General features: G+C 38.7%; 1 protein-coding gene across 2 annotated transcripts in view; it reads right to left on the bottom strand.

Annotated features, from left to right (window-relative positions):
- The window catches only part of FOXO3 (forkhead box O3), a 125,828-nt gene that overhangs the window by 73,272 nt on the left and 38,234 nt on the right, over positions 1 to 14,322 (bottom strand). The window contains exon 1 of one of the 2 annotated variants that reach the window (XM_077999233.1): positions 1 to 14,322. This exon is cut by the window's left edge and continues 45,941 nt beyond it; it is cut by the window's right edge and continues 25,129 nt beyond it. The exons of the other annotated variant lie outside the window; for it this stretch is intronic. The gene's annotated coding sequence lies outside the window, so the exon portion shown is untranslated. 2 annotated transcript variants of the gene reach the window in all.

Below are 14,322 nucleotides of genomic sequence, written 5' to 3'. Positions count from 1 at the left end.
TTTGTATTTCTAGTAGAGACGGGGTTTCACCATCTTGGCCAGCTGGTCTCGAACTCCTGACCTCAAGTGATCCGCCCACCTTGACCTCCCAAAGTCCTGGGATTACAGGCGTAAGCCACCACGCATGGCCAGAAAACTCCATTTAAAGACATAATCATCAATGCAAAAAAATCCTAAGAAATCTACAAAAAGGATATTACAACTAATACATGAGTTTAGCAAAGTTACAAGATTAAGGTCAATACACAAAACTCAATTAATTATATTTCTACATACTAAACAAACAGAAACTAATTTTTAAAATATCATTTACAATAGCATCAAAAGATGAAGCTCTTGAGGATAAATTTCACAAAAGGTATGTAAGAATTGTATTTTAAAACATATAAAACATTGCTGAGAGAAATTAAAGATGACTAGATCTAGAACAGTCCAAATGATTTTGAAAAATAACTAAATTGGAAGAGTTATACTACCTGATAAAATAAAGCTACAGTAATAAAGACCAATGTGGTATTAGTATAAGAAAAAAACATGCAATCAATAGGACAGAGGGTCTACAAATATATGAAGGTGTCACGGAATTCAATGGATAAATGAATCTAATCTTATACAAAATATTAAAATTATCTCCAAATGGATGAAAGTCTTAAATTTAAGAGCTAAAACTTACCTCTTCAGTTGTTAGGACACTGTTAACAAAATGAATAAGCAACCCACAAACAGGAAAAAATACTTGCAATACTTACTTCTGATAAAAGACATGTATTCAGAATACATAAGGAATTCCTAACTAAATGGTGTGAATACAATCCTATTTTTTTTTAAAACAGGCAAAAGATTTCAATAGACATGTCACCAAAGACGATATACAATTTACAAATAAGCACATGAAAAGATGTATAACATTATTAATCATTAAGCAAATGCAAATTAAAATTAAAATGAGATATCTACCACTACACACTCACTACATTATACAACGGAGAAAAGTAAAAATACTGGCAAGTACATGTGTTGGAGAGGATGTGAAACAACTGGAACCCTCATACATTGCTGGCAGAAATGCAAGACAGTACATCTACTCTGGAAAACAGTTTGGCAGTTTCTTATAAATTTAAACATACTCTGTACTTATCACACGGCAGTCCTACTCCTAGGCATTTACCACAAATAAATGAATAAATATATCCCCCAAAGTCTTGAACATAGATATTAACAGAAGTTTTATTCATAACTGTAAAAAACTGGAAACAACCCAAATGTCTATCCCCTGGTGAACAGATAAAATATTCTGGTATATTTCTATAACAGAATATCCATACAATAATGGCATACTTCTCAGCAATTAAAAGAATGAGCCACTGATAAAAGGCATTGGATGAATCTCAAATGCACTCTACTAAGTGAAAGATGCTAACACAAAGGGCTACATACAGTATGACTCTCCATTTATATGAAATTCTAGAAAAGGCAAAAGCAGCTCAGCAGTTGTGGGTGGGTAGGGGGAGGGAGAGGGACTGATGAAAATAAGCCATGAGGGAATTTTTTGTGGTGATGAAATGTTTGAAATGTTTTATTGTAATTGTGGTGTTAGTTATAAAACTGTACACATTCACTAAAACTTAAATTTTATACTTAAATTGGTAAATTTCAGTGTTTTCAAATTACGACTCAATAACTATGATTGTTTTTCACAGGTAAATTTCAAAATAAATCACCAGAGTTTCAAAACAGGGAGGCAATTTTATGTCACTGTAAAATTATCCAAATGCCACAAAAACAGCAGGATTATAGGAAAAGAGTTTTTATCCTTTCTGGGTTACAAGATGTGCAGGGAGGAACAGGAACAAAAGGTGTGGGTAATAGGAAAACGGGGAGGGATGCTCTCTGCATTGTTTTACGCTGTATTTACACGCCTCAGACTTCACCAAGTCCCTGTCCTATCACTTCTATCTACTTGCAAAGACAACAGAGTGTGAATGCGTTCTCTCTCTTAAAACCAAAACACAGGGTCACACACACAACACAGAAAGCTCCACTGTTTTTTTCTCTTAGAGCACAAAGGTGAAGAGGCTCAGCCCATGAAGCTGAGAGGTTCAGTCCCACGACTTTCACTTGTACTAAGAACACTGAATCCTCTCCTTTTAATTCTATTGAGTTTCTTGTGAGGCAAATTTTCCTGTGGCCAGTTTAGGAGTTCCTGATCAGGAGTCCAGTTATTAACAGAATCTAAGCACTTTATAGGACTCTTAGATTCAGTCCTTTTATTTTAGAATTACAAAAACAGTAATATTAAAGAATATTAAAATAAAGAGGAAAAAAATCAAGGGCTCTCCAATGGGGAAATAATTAAATAAATTATAAATCCATTCAACCCTTGTCCTATGAAAGCAATGATTTTCCATAGCCATTGTAAAGCCTGTATATGGGGAGGGGAAGGGGAAACAAAGCAAAGTGCAAAAAAAATCTTTTAGTGCAGCGAAGCAAACAATGCATGCATATATGGCCAAAACTGCAAGGAATTCACCTAAGAGGAGTGGTGACAGGTTTCCAACTGTTTTCTTTTCAAAAATGCACATATGTGTGCATGTACGTGTACATTTAAACAAAAATTCAACAGGCACGTTTCCTGAGTTTAATGAAAGAACTCTAGGCAAGAAGGAGCCCTGTTGTCAACAGTTAAGTCTTCCAAGCGTGTTAGCAGCATATTCGTATGTGTAATGTAAAGTCCTAACTGCAACTCAGAGACCTGTAATGATACGTCCTGAAGAAATGGGTGAGAACACCAAACTGCTTTCCAGTTAAAGAGAGATCACTTTGTTGGCACAAGTGGCTAACCCAGAAACACAAATACCTCAGCCTTAAAAGCGATCCACAGTGTTATATATAGAGATGCAGTGAGAAACAAACTCACAGGCCTATCTGATGCTCAGTCCTCCTGCTTCCCTTCTTAACAAATACCACCTGCAACCCCAATAGTGTGTTTTCATCACCACCTTGAAAGGTAATAGGCCAAATTGTATTTTGGCCGATTTTAAAGCTAGAGAGATCAAGAGCAGAGCTTTACAACTTTGCTCTAGGTGACTCAGATACTAAGCATCTAAACCTGGCCTAGAACCCAGGCCCATCAGCAACCAGGTGTGTAACATCTTGGTGCCTCTCCCACAATAGCAGACAATGCCCTCAGTCTCCACAACCATGACTGCTCCAGGAACAAAGTGACATCTGTCTAGTCTCTAAACACTCACTGAAATAAAACCTTTTGGAAGTGACGTGACAATTCACCATTTATTTGGGGGGTAAGGTTAAAAATAGTAAGGCTTAGAGATAATCCATTTACTCAGCTTACCAGTTATAAACCATAGCTTTACTGAATGTGAATTACAATAGGCTGATCTTAAAGACCTTTAAGAACTAACCTCCAATAACCTCTTCTACATCATGTCCTCTGGTAACTTTGGTTCATTTGGATTAAGGCAAAACCAACCAAAGACATTCTTAATAGCTTGGGGTCCACTTCACAAACCTCCACAGCTGGCCAAGTACCGTAGCAACCTCAGCGTTAACAAAAGGAAACATGTTCTATACTGCTGAGCATTAACTGCTTAAGCAATTGTCCTGAGGTTGAAACAAATCTGTCCCGGGAATTTAGTGCCCGTTTTCTGGACTTTGGGAGGGGAGGGATAGAGAAAAATTAACAGTTAAGCTTACCCTCACCCCCTCTCTGAGAATAGGATATTTCTTCAGACTTGCTGAAGAGTTTGCTATTAGAAATGTGAAACCCTATAAAAGTACCAAGGCCAAAGAAGAGCTTTTAAATTGTTTTCCACTTGTAACCACAATGGAGTAGTTTTCAAATAAACCCGAAGACAGCTAAACGGGATCCTAAATGGTACACTCTGTTCAGAAACCAGAGTTGGCTAGCAGGTAGGATATTTGGTTTCCTGGTTTCTGTCAGAGTATTTTTGTTTCTGGATTTTGTTTTTGATAGAGAAACTGCAGTAGCACCAGAAAACAGCAGTTGGTTTTTTTAACCCAAAAAGTTCTGCAAAGTTCTCTGAGTATCCCTGTCTTTAGTATCGTGCCGTCAATCTAGTTCATGTTCCATTTCCCTCTGGGGACAAAAGGTACTTCCCAGTTAGAAATTAGCCTCTTTGGCAGAACTACTTGTAAGACCAGAAAATAGGCCAGTGATAGCCAATTCTCAATCATCTTTAAATAAAGTGAGCGTGTCAATTTATCCAAGCGTCAGTTTTCCAAAGGGCTGAACTCGAGATCTCACTCAAGTGTTCTAAAGATGATTCTGAGTATAAAACAGACACTTCAGTTTGAAATAGAGAAACTTAAGGTGATCTTAAGGCCCACTGGAAGTATGCATATGAATTTGTACTTACTTCTGGTGAATAAAATGAGGGAACTGGACTAGAATTTCCACGTATCTTTTAACTCTACCATTATATGATCCTGAGGTCCTTGGAAATGGCAGTAAATAGGGGCAGGAGTGAAGGTTACACCTGCCACCAACTTTCCAAATGCCACTGCTCTGAAGTAAGAAATTGGTAATGATAAAGATTAGTTCTTCCAGGATAATAATCTACTGTTAAAGAACATACATTTCTATTAGGATGGGATCTCCTGTAGGCAGGGGGATTTTATCTTTTGTTCACTGATGTATTTATTCCCCAACCCTTTAACAGGAGCTGGCACATAGTAAGCATCAATAAATATCTATTGAGTAAATGAATAAATTTTGTCCTTAGCATTTGAAGTAAGCCATCCAAAGAATATAATCTGCAAGTCCCTAAAGGCAGACGGAGGTTTAGAGTCTACTACATGTCAGCTGGCAGAAAAATTAGGATCCAGGGACTCCCTCAGACTTTAGAGACTGAAAAGAATGTATCCATAATCATCTAGACATCTAAACAAAGCAAGAAAAACAGGGTTAGAAACAAACACATTTTACAATCCCATTTTCAAAACATGTAACCTTTCCAGGATCAGAAAAGAAAATATCAGTGAAGAATTTCTGAAGGGAGTACAGAAACTTTTTCTCTTCTTCTTTTTTTTTTTTTTTTTTTTTGAGACAGTCTCGCTCTGTTGCCCAGGCTAGAGTGCAGCGGCGGGATCTCGGCTCACTGCAAGCTCCGCTTCCTGGGTTCAAGCAATTCTCCTGCCTCAGCCTCCCAAGCAGCTGGGACCAAGGGTGCACGCCACCACGCCCAGCTAATTTTTGTTTTCGTAGAGATGGGGTTTTGCCATGTTGCCCAGGCTGGTCTTGAACTCCTGGGCTCAAGTGATCTGCCCACCGTGGCCTTCCAAAGTTGCTGGGATTACAGGCTTGAGCCACTGCGCCCAGCTGAAATACTATTCTTCTAAGGCATTTCAATTTGGGATAAAAATTCTTTCATCTCCTAAGTATGACCTTTCAGGTATGAAAGACAAAACATACAAGTTAATAATTAAAAAGTCTATGAGTTCTAAATTCCCCAAGTCTGAGAAACAGTGACAACACCTTGCTCCGAAATATCCTAACATCCCAAGGGTTCATCTGTCTTTTTACACACAACAAAACAAAAACAAAAACAACAGACATCTGGTGGCAGAACAAGCACTGTCTTCTTCAACTTACTCTGCATCTTTATGGGACCCCCATCCTCACTCCCTCCTGTCACATCTGGCAACAAAAATGACAATCACACACAACGGCGGTCAAACAGCTAGATTACATCAGGCTTTAAAAAGAGCTGTGCAAAGTAGCATGTGCTAAAGGTGATCAAAATATACATTTTAACTATTGAAAACAGAGTCCTGTCACTACACTCTTGGTAAAAGCAGAACAGGCTGGCAAAAGGACTAGAAAAGTTTGTCAGTTCTGAACCTGCTTGTTCACAAGGCTGCTTGCTTCCTGGGAAGAGGAGAAGAAAGTTTTTCATGGAGTCTCCTGTAGATAAGCCTTAATCACAGCCTGGCAAGACTGTGCAGACACTTGGAACTCGAGAAGACATTTTCTCTTTTTCTCCTTCTGACTTTTTGTTATACCAGTGGCATTGCCATGTGTGTCGAGAACCCAAAGAGTTTAGGGGGAAGGGGAGGAATATCACAATTGCAGAGGCCTGATTACTATGCAGAAAACACCGCCCTACCAGACAGACTTGCCAGCGAACCGCGCTTGGGAAGGGTCCAGTCTATGGGGTGAACAAAGGGGCTGACATACTGTGGAGCTGGATTCAGAGAGACCTCCTCCTCTCCAGAGCTTCTGGATTTCTAGGCAAGAGCAGCAATTAGGCATTAACTGACACTAACATTATTTACAACAGGAAGAGGCTCTGATGAGTCTCCCCGCATACTGTACAGAACTCCAGTCTTCAAACCTTCAATACCAAATTAGTTGTTTTCTCATCCTGTCCCACCTCTTTTAAATTATAATTGTTCTGTTTTGCACCAAAGTTTCTTTGTGGCACAATTTTAATTTACTTGTAACCCTTACATAAAAACCTCCAAAGCATTTTACCAATGACAATTTGCAAAGCAATTAACTATCCAGGATCACATGCTCACATGACAAAATAAAACTTTTTTTGGTCTTTTGAGTGATCTGAAAGCACCATATTGAACAAAATAATTGGATCTTGTGACTTCTCCCTTCAACCTAATTTTCATCTAATTTGCTGTCCTACATGCGAATTTGCCTCATGCTGCATTTCCATGCCTCCCTCTCAGAACCATTCAGCCCCCTGGCCTGGTCCCTTACTTTTTCTAAGCAGGTAATCAAAACAAGAAACATCCTGATATTCCCTGTGCTAACACAAAACAAAAACAAATCTTTCCCTTCGGATAATTCTAATCATCCCTGAACCATTTATGAAATCAGACCTGTAATCCCACTCTTATTTACCAGAAGCGTCATTTTAGGCAAGCTTCTAATTGATCCAAGCCTGTTTCTTTTTCTGAGAAATGAGCAACTTGCAAGGTATAGATTAGAAATACTATATGTAAAAGACACAGTACAGTGTCAGACACATACTGAATGCTCAAAAATTAATAGTTTTCAAAATCACAAAAATAAAATGAAAAAAAATTAGTAGGACTCGGCATGGTGGCTCACACATGTAATCTCACCACTTTGGGAAGCCAAGGTGGGCAGATCACAAGGTCAGGAGTTCGAGACCAGCCTGACCAACATGGTGAAACCCTGTCTCTACTAAAAATACAAAAATTATCCAGGCATGGTGGTGGGCGCCTGTAGTTCCAGCTACTCGGGAGGCTGAGGCAAGAGAACTGCTTGAACCTGGGAGGCAGAGGTTACAGTGAGCCGAGATCGTGCCACTGCACTCCAGCCTGGGTGACAGAATGAGACCCCATCTCAGGGAAAAAAAAAAAAAAAAAGTTAGTATTAGATATAAGGATACTAAGTATCCTAAGTATACTAAGTATCCTAAGTATACTAAGTATTAGATATAAGGATAAAGAGTGTGACTATGAACTTCATTTATCTCAGCTAAAAAGTTTATTTTGGCCTAAGCAACATCTTAAGGTTAAAAATAAAAATTAACAAAGCCAAGAGGCCGTGTCCTGTGGTGGAACAGTATAAAGTAAATTTGCAAAACAGAAACATTTGACTTCAAAATACCTTTTTCTCTCTTCTTATAGGGCTTTTACACTCCATAAGTGAGCCAAGTCACAAAATGGGAAGGCTTACAATCACCACACTCAGGACATTCAGATGCCCCATGTGAGGGTATCTCCATAAGGATAAACTTGAGCTTAGACAATCCTTCAGATACTTAAAAAAGGGTCCAAACCAAACAAAGTGAAAAGCAAAAAAGCAACAAAGGAAAAAAAAACCCAACCCTCAAAAAGTTGAGGGGGCCTGAAACATCCAAACTGGCTGTTTTCTTTGGCTGCATTCACTGGTTGTTGTTCAAGTTCAGTTCTAGTAGAGACTCTAACACTATAACACTTATTTCTTGTTAAAACATAATAATGAACAAGAAAGCAAACTGATTATTCCTCGCTCATAAATGTCAGTGTCAGAAGTAATATTACATACTAATAAGTCATATGACATTTCTACTCATTTCAGGCAAAGGTACATCGCTGTTAAATGTTACCTTTAAATTCGAAAAGAACAAAAAATATATCAGGAAGTTCTTCCACACAATCATCCATAGGTGTAATAATCCATAAAAACTTAACCTGCCACTGAAGAGGGCAAAGGAACGCAATGACTTTCACCTCATTTACTCACCAAGAAATGTATTAACAGTGGGTACTGTTGTTCTCCAGTTTTTCTTTATTACTTATTTCCTTCACCATAATTCCAAATTTTAATGAGCAAATCTTTCCTAAAATATTTACGTAATAATCTTGATTAAGAGTAAAACGTTGGTTTCTCCTCTAGCGACTTCTGACCTCTTCAATAAATTTTGCCTGATGCTGCCTCCTTTCCTTCCAACCACTCATGTTAGAATCCTTTTAGTCAAAGTAGGCTGAGGCTGCAGTGTTTTGCAGGATGTAATCATCCTCAACACCGTATTATTTCAGAGTAGTTTAAGTCACCATTCCTAGGCAATTTCATAGTAAAAAAAATTATTCTAGGAATTCCTGGACCTATAGATATTTCCATGATCACTACAAAAATACTTCTTTTTAAATAAAAATAAAATTGTCTATAATGTACCATACTGGGAAATTTTTATTTCAAAAATAGAACTAAACTCTGAGCTTCCGTAATGCTGTCAGATAGATTCCCAGGGCCTTCTACTGCCCTCAAGGAATGATGGCATACGCTCAGTTAGTTCAAAGAAGATGTTCTACCCCAAACCTCACCAGTGATTCTCTCCTCTCCCCCATTAGCAGAGTCCCATCCTCTTTGTATCAAGTTCCTCTGGAAATCAGGTTATATTTAATACCTGGAGATCCTCAACTTGTTATTCAATACTGTACTTTCTTTCCTAGGCCAAAATGTGTGTAAATTTTCTAGACACTTGAGATCACCAATACCATAAGAATCATAATAAACTGGAAAAGATGACAAGGAAAAAAAGGAGGGTTCTTTATCATCCCTGAGAAAGTGAAAAGCTTTCATGGCTGAGGCTTTACTTGATCCACTTGTTTAATTACACTCATTAGACTTTAGCTGCAAACATGTAGAAGGTACTTAAATGACTGAATGAATAATTTATTACAAACTTTTAAGAAGAGAAATACCAGATTCTGCTAGTATCCTTTATTCATTTATTTGTAAGAATGGGATCTTTCTTTGTCACAGGACACTAATTTAGCACCAGAGAAGTTACTGAGCACAATGTCATCCTACCTTCTACTGAAGTGATAAATACAACAATTTTTTGCTGAAACTGGCCTGATTCACCTTAAAAATGGTACCACAGGTAAAGAAGAAGAAAAAAAAACTACAGATCAAAACACAAAAAGTGAGGGAAAAAAAAGTCTTACATTGAATGAAGGTCAGTTTGCCATATTCCACCAGAAAGTAATTTTCAATACAAAGATTTTTATCTCAGAAAATACAGTATATTTTCCAAGTTTTGGTAGATATATGTTATTAATCCTATCTTATTCCTTTAAAGTTACTGCCTAGTCAGACAGAAACACGAAAACACTTTAGCATAAAGAGGGAAGAAGAGTATCTCCTACTCTACCTTCTCTTAGCAGTTCCATTAAAAGACCACTTAACATTCAGCTCTAAGAGCTTCAAATAGGTTCCTATAATACACAACAAACAGAAAGACACACATACACAATCATCTATATTGTTTATATTAATCAGCCTTTATAAAAAGTTATTCACATCTATTATCAAAAATAACATTTGTTAATTATAATAAAAGGTTATTATTATTTTTGGTTTGGTTTTAATGCTATTGCTTATAACAGCACACTTGCCTCCTTCTGGATAAATATGAGGGACAAATAGACAGCAGCAACACACAAAAACAGGCAGACTCAGTGATTTCCTGTAATTCTTCACACCATTCTAGACCAAATCCTCTGAGATTCTATGAAACTGTAGAGTCCCAAACTTCACGCAAAAAACAAGATCTTGGTGGTATTTCTGTTATTCTCAAAGATCTTCTTAGGCCAAGCGGGATTGGAAAACTCACAGTGGAGCTTTAGGTTATGCTGCTACAGCGGCATGACAGAAATTTACAAAGAATTTTTAAAGTAGTAATGCTCTGTGTTGGCAAGGGTATGAGAAATGGGCACTTTCATACACCGATGGTAGGAGTTTAGGTAGATTTTAGGAAAGAAAAACAAGAGTGACTAGAAAAAGCAAAGCTTTAAAATTTTGTATGCTCTCAGACATCAATTCCACTTCTAGAAATGAAAGTAGATATACATTAAGATTTACTCAAAATATTTTGATCAGTGATATTTATAACAGCAGAAAAACTAGGGGGAAAAACCCTTAACAACATTTAGAAGTAATCAGCTAAATTAATGAAATATTTATTTCATACAATGAAATATTTTGCCATCATTAAAATGAAGTCATTGGGCATTTATCCCAGAAAAATGAAAATTTACGTTCACACAAAAACCTGTACATGAATATTCATAGCACAAGGCTTTATTCAAAATAGCCCAAAACTGAAAACAACCCAAATGTCCACTGAGTGATGAGTGAATAAATAAAATGTAACCTAGCCATACAGTGGAACACTATCGAGTAACAAACAGGAACACACTACTGATATGTGTAACAACTTGGATAAATCTCCAGGAAATTAGGCTTAAGGGAAAAAGTCAATCTCCAAAGTCCATATACTGTATAACATTATCACTTATGTAACATTCTTGAAATGACAAAATTATAAAAATGAAGAGCAGATTAATGGTTGTCAGGGGTCAAGTTAGGCAGGGGAAAGGAGGCAGCTGTTGCTAGAAGACAGCAATAGAAGGGGGGCTGGGTGCAGTGGCTCACGTCTGTAATCTCAGCCCTTTGGGAGGCCAAGGCAGGTGGATCATCTGAGATCGGGAGTTTAAGACCAGCCTGGCCAACATGGTGAAACCCCGTCTCTACTAAAAATACAAAAATTAGCCGGGCAAGGTGGCGGGTGCCTGTAATCCCAGCTACTCGGGAGGGTGAGGCAGGAGAATCACTTGAAACCAGGAGGCAAAGGCTGCAGTGGGCCGAGATTGTGCCATTGCACTCCAGCCTAGGCAACAGAGCAAGACTCTGTCTCGAAAATAAAATAATAAAAATAACATTTTTAGAAAAGCAATAGGACACTTTGGGAGGCCGAGGTGGGCGGATCATAAGGTCAGGAGATCGAGACCATCCTGGCTAACACGGTGAAATCCCGTCTCTACTAAAAATAAAAAAAAAAAAATTAGCTGGGTGTGGTGGTGGGCGCCTGTAGTAAGACCAGCTACTCGGGCTGAGGCAGGAGAATGGCGTGAACCCAGGAGGCAGAGCTTGCAGTGAGCCAAGATCCCGCCACTGCACTCCAGCCTGGGCAACAGAGCGAGACTCCGTCTCAAAAAAAAGGCAATAGGAAGGATCCTTGCGGTAATAAGAAATGTTCTGTATCTTGACAGTATCAATGTCAGTATATCTTGGTTGTGTGAACTACAGTTTTGCAATATATTACCCACGACGGGAACTAGATAATGGTACGTGGGATATCTCTGCATTATTTCCCACAAGTGCATGTGAATCTACAATTATTTAAAAATGAGATGTTTAATGTCACTGATGATTACTTAATGACATAAAAGTATTCATAATCCTTCTTCCCTTATAAAAATTAGCCAGGACAGTCAACCACAAAGTACCTGAGGCTTAAGTGAAAACCAGATTTTAAAATCTTACCTATCATCCCAATCAACCAACCAGGAAATATGCACAAAAAAATTAACAATAATTGACTGCAGAATTATAGGTTGTTTTCATTTTGCAATCTCTGGCTTCTAAATTTTCTACAATGAACACACATACTTTTTTTTTTTTTTTTTTTTTGAGATAGAGACTTGCTCTGTCACCTAGACTGGAATGCAGTGGCACGATCTTGGCTCACTGCACCCTCGCCTCCCCAGTCCAAGCGCCTCTCCTGCCTCAGTCTCTGGAGCAGCTGGGATTACAGGAGTGCATCACCACGCCGGCTAATTTTTTGTATTTTTAGTAGAGACAGGGTTTCACCATGTTGGCCAGGCTGGTCTCGTAATTCCTGACCTCGGGTGATCTGCCCACTTCGGCCTCCCAAAGTGCTGGGATTACAGGTGTGAGTCACCATACCCAGCCCACACATAGTTTTATAATGGGAGGAAATAAAATTGTAAAGGCTTGTATCTGTGGAACATCAATTTGTGTGAAGTTAGTCCTCACAGGTAATACAAACCAGGTTATGTCAGTAGTCACTAAAGTAGTCTTTTTCCTCGCAGTCAGCCACAGAAGCTTTCCCAAGTTCAGTGTTCAACTTCTAACTGCAGGCCAATGGATCTAGTTTTCTAAAATTCTCCTCCCACCTTCCTTATACATACAAAAAAAAAAAAATCTTAGTCCATAAAACCTGCTTACCCTTCAGATCTTCTCACACAGAGGACCAACACAGATGCAGGTGGGTCTTGAAGAAAAGAACCAGCCACCCAATATTTTGCTGAAATGTGGTTCTATTCTGTAAGGAAATCTGAGATGGGACAATCCACCTTCAAAGTCAAAAGTGAGTGAGACGGGAGGAAGACGACAGAATTTGTCTGAAGAAATGGGATGGCCCTTAACAGAAACAATGATATATGATGGATGTGGGGTGGGCTTGCTTCTCAGATACTTACTCTGAGGCATTTCTAAGTGTGTGAGGCAGATTTTTAACAACTAAGATTTTTTTCTTAAAGGAGAACGGGAGAAAGACTTTAGAAAATGAGACCATGTGCAGTCCGAAGTTGGCACGCTGAACCGGGGAAAGCCTCTGTGGCTGACCATGAGGGAAAAGACCATGAAGAAGCATGTTTGTGGAAACACGACACTCGGACTGAGCCCAGGGCAAGGCACATACTGAGCGAGGCGTCATTACGAGAAGCATTACGAAAAGCCAATCATCTTCAACTATGCTGCTTCCTAAATACAATGTTGAGCACCATTCAAATAAGAAATAAAGTATTCAAAACCTAAATCCACAAACTACACACATATACAACATTCTAGACATTAGCTGAGATGTATAAAAATTAATATTATTTCTTGGTCCTAGATGAGCAACAAAGTTAATACCTAGCAAGATTTTTTAATTTTAATAAATTAGCCCATCTTAAAGAAAATCCCAATAAAAAGGTTATGTTTTTAAAGAGCAGTCCCAACCCTGTTTCAATTCAGAAGGGTCATTTACTTATTAACAGCAATAAAAACCGAGTGAAAGGAAGGTGGAGGACAGGGAATAAAAAAACAGCTTGCTCTCACAAAGTTACTCTGATCTAGGAAAAAAAAAAAACAGCTCTCATCCCATTTTCTAGAACTCTGTATACATCTCAAGTTTCCTATGTAACAACTGTTAGCAATCTTTTTATTAGTTGCATTAAAAAAGAAAAGGGAAAGAGAAAGAATATGCCCAGACAAGAACTAGAGAAACTCCTTGCTGGCCATCATGCTAAGTCAACATGAAGGAGGTAGAGGGGTATATAGAGGTCTCTGCCCTGGGTGGGCAGTCTCCAATAACCACCAGGTCAAGGGGTTATCAACCATCCACATCTTGCCATAAAAAGCAATGCCCTGGGTAGGCATTCCTGGAAGCCATTTGTCTGCCAAGCCAGTGTCATGAAGGAGAGGTTTCCCAGAATACATTCAGAATTCTTCCCTAAATTTCTGTTTCCATGATGGTGAATTTCCAGTAAGTCAATCATCATAAAATGTGTAACACTCCCCACCCCCCAACAAAATCTGTACGGCCCCAAACCTTTAAAAAGTATGTTTCTGACTCATGTTGTGTGTAACTTTGTTCAAGAGAAAGCTCTAGATTTTTTTTCCCCCCATTTCCCACCAGGGCCCAGCACAGACAGCTGGTTCAGAGCAATGGGTCAGTGCGTGCCAGTGGTTCTTTTTTATGTATCCTGCTTGTGGTTGCCTCAGTTCAGTTTATCACTCAGCAACTGCTTGGTAATCCCCTGTCATCCCCACCCTACAAATGTCCCTATCAGCAGAGCTGGGTAGCAACAAGTCAGCGAATTCAGCTAATCCATTCCTCCTCTAGGTCTGAGGTGACTCAAGTTGATGAAGAAACTACCAAGGGACAAATTCTAGAAAGAGCAGAAAGATGCACAGGGATTTTCCCCTCCCCAAATTGAGGGAGATGGAAGAGGGGACAG

This window comes from Macaca mulatta, chromosome 4 (assembly GCF_049350105.2).
Source record: "Macaca mulatta isolate MMU2019108-1 chromosome 4, T2T-MMU8v2.0, whole genome shotgun sequence".
Lineage (NCBI taxonomy): Eukaryota > Metazoa > Chordata > Mammalia > Primates > Cercopithecidae > Macaca > Macaca mulatta.
This window is presented reverse-complemented; position numbering and strand designations above follow the sequence as displayed.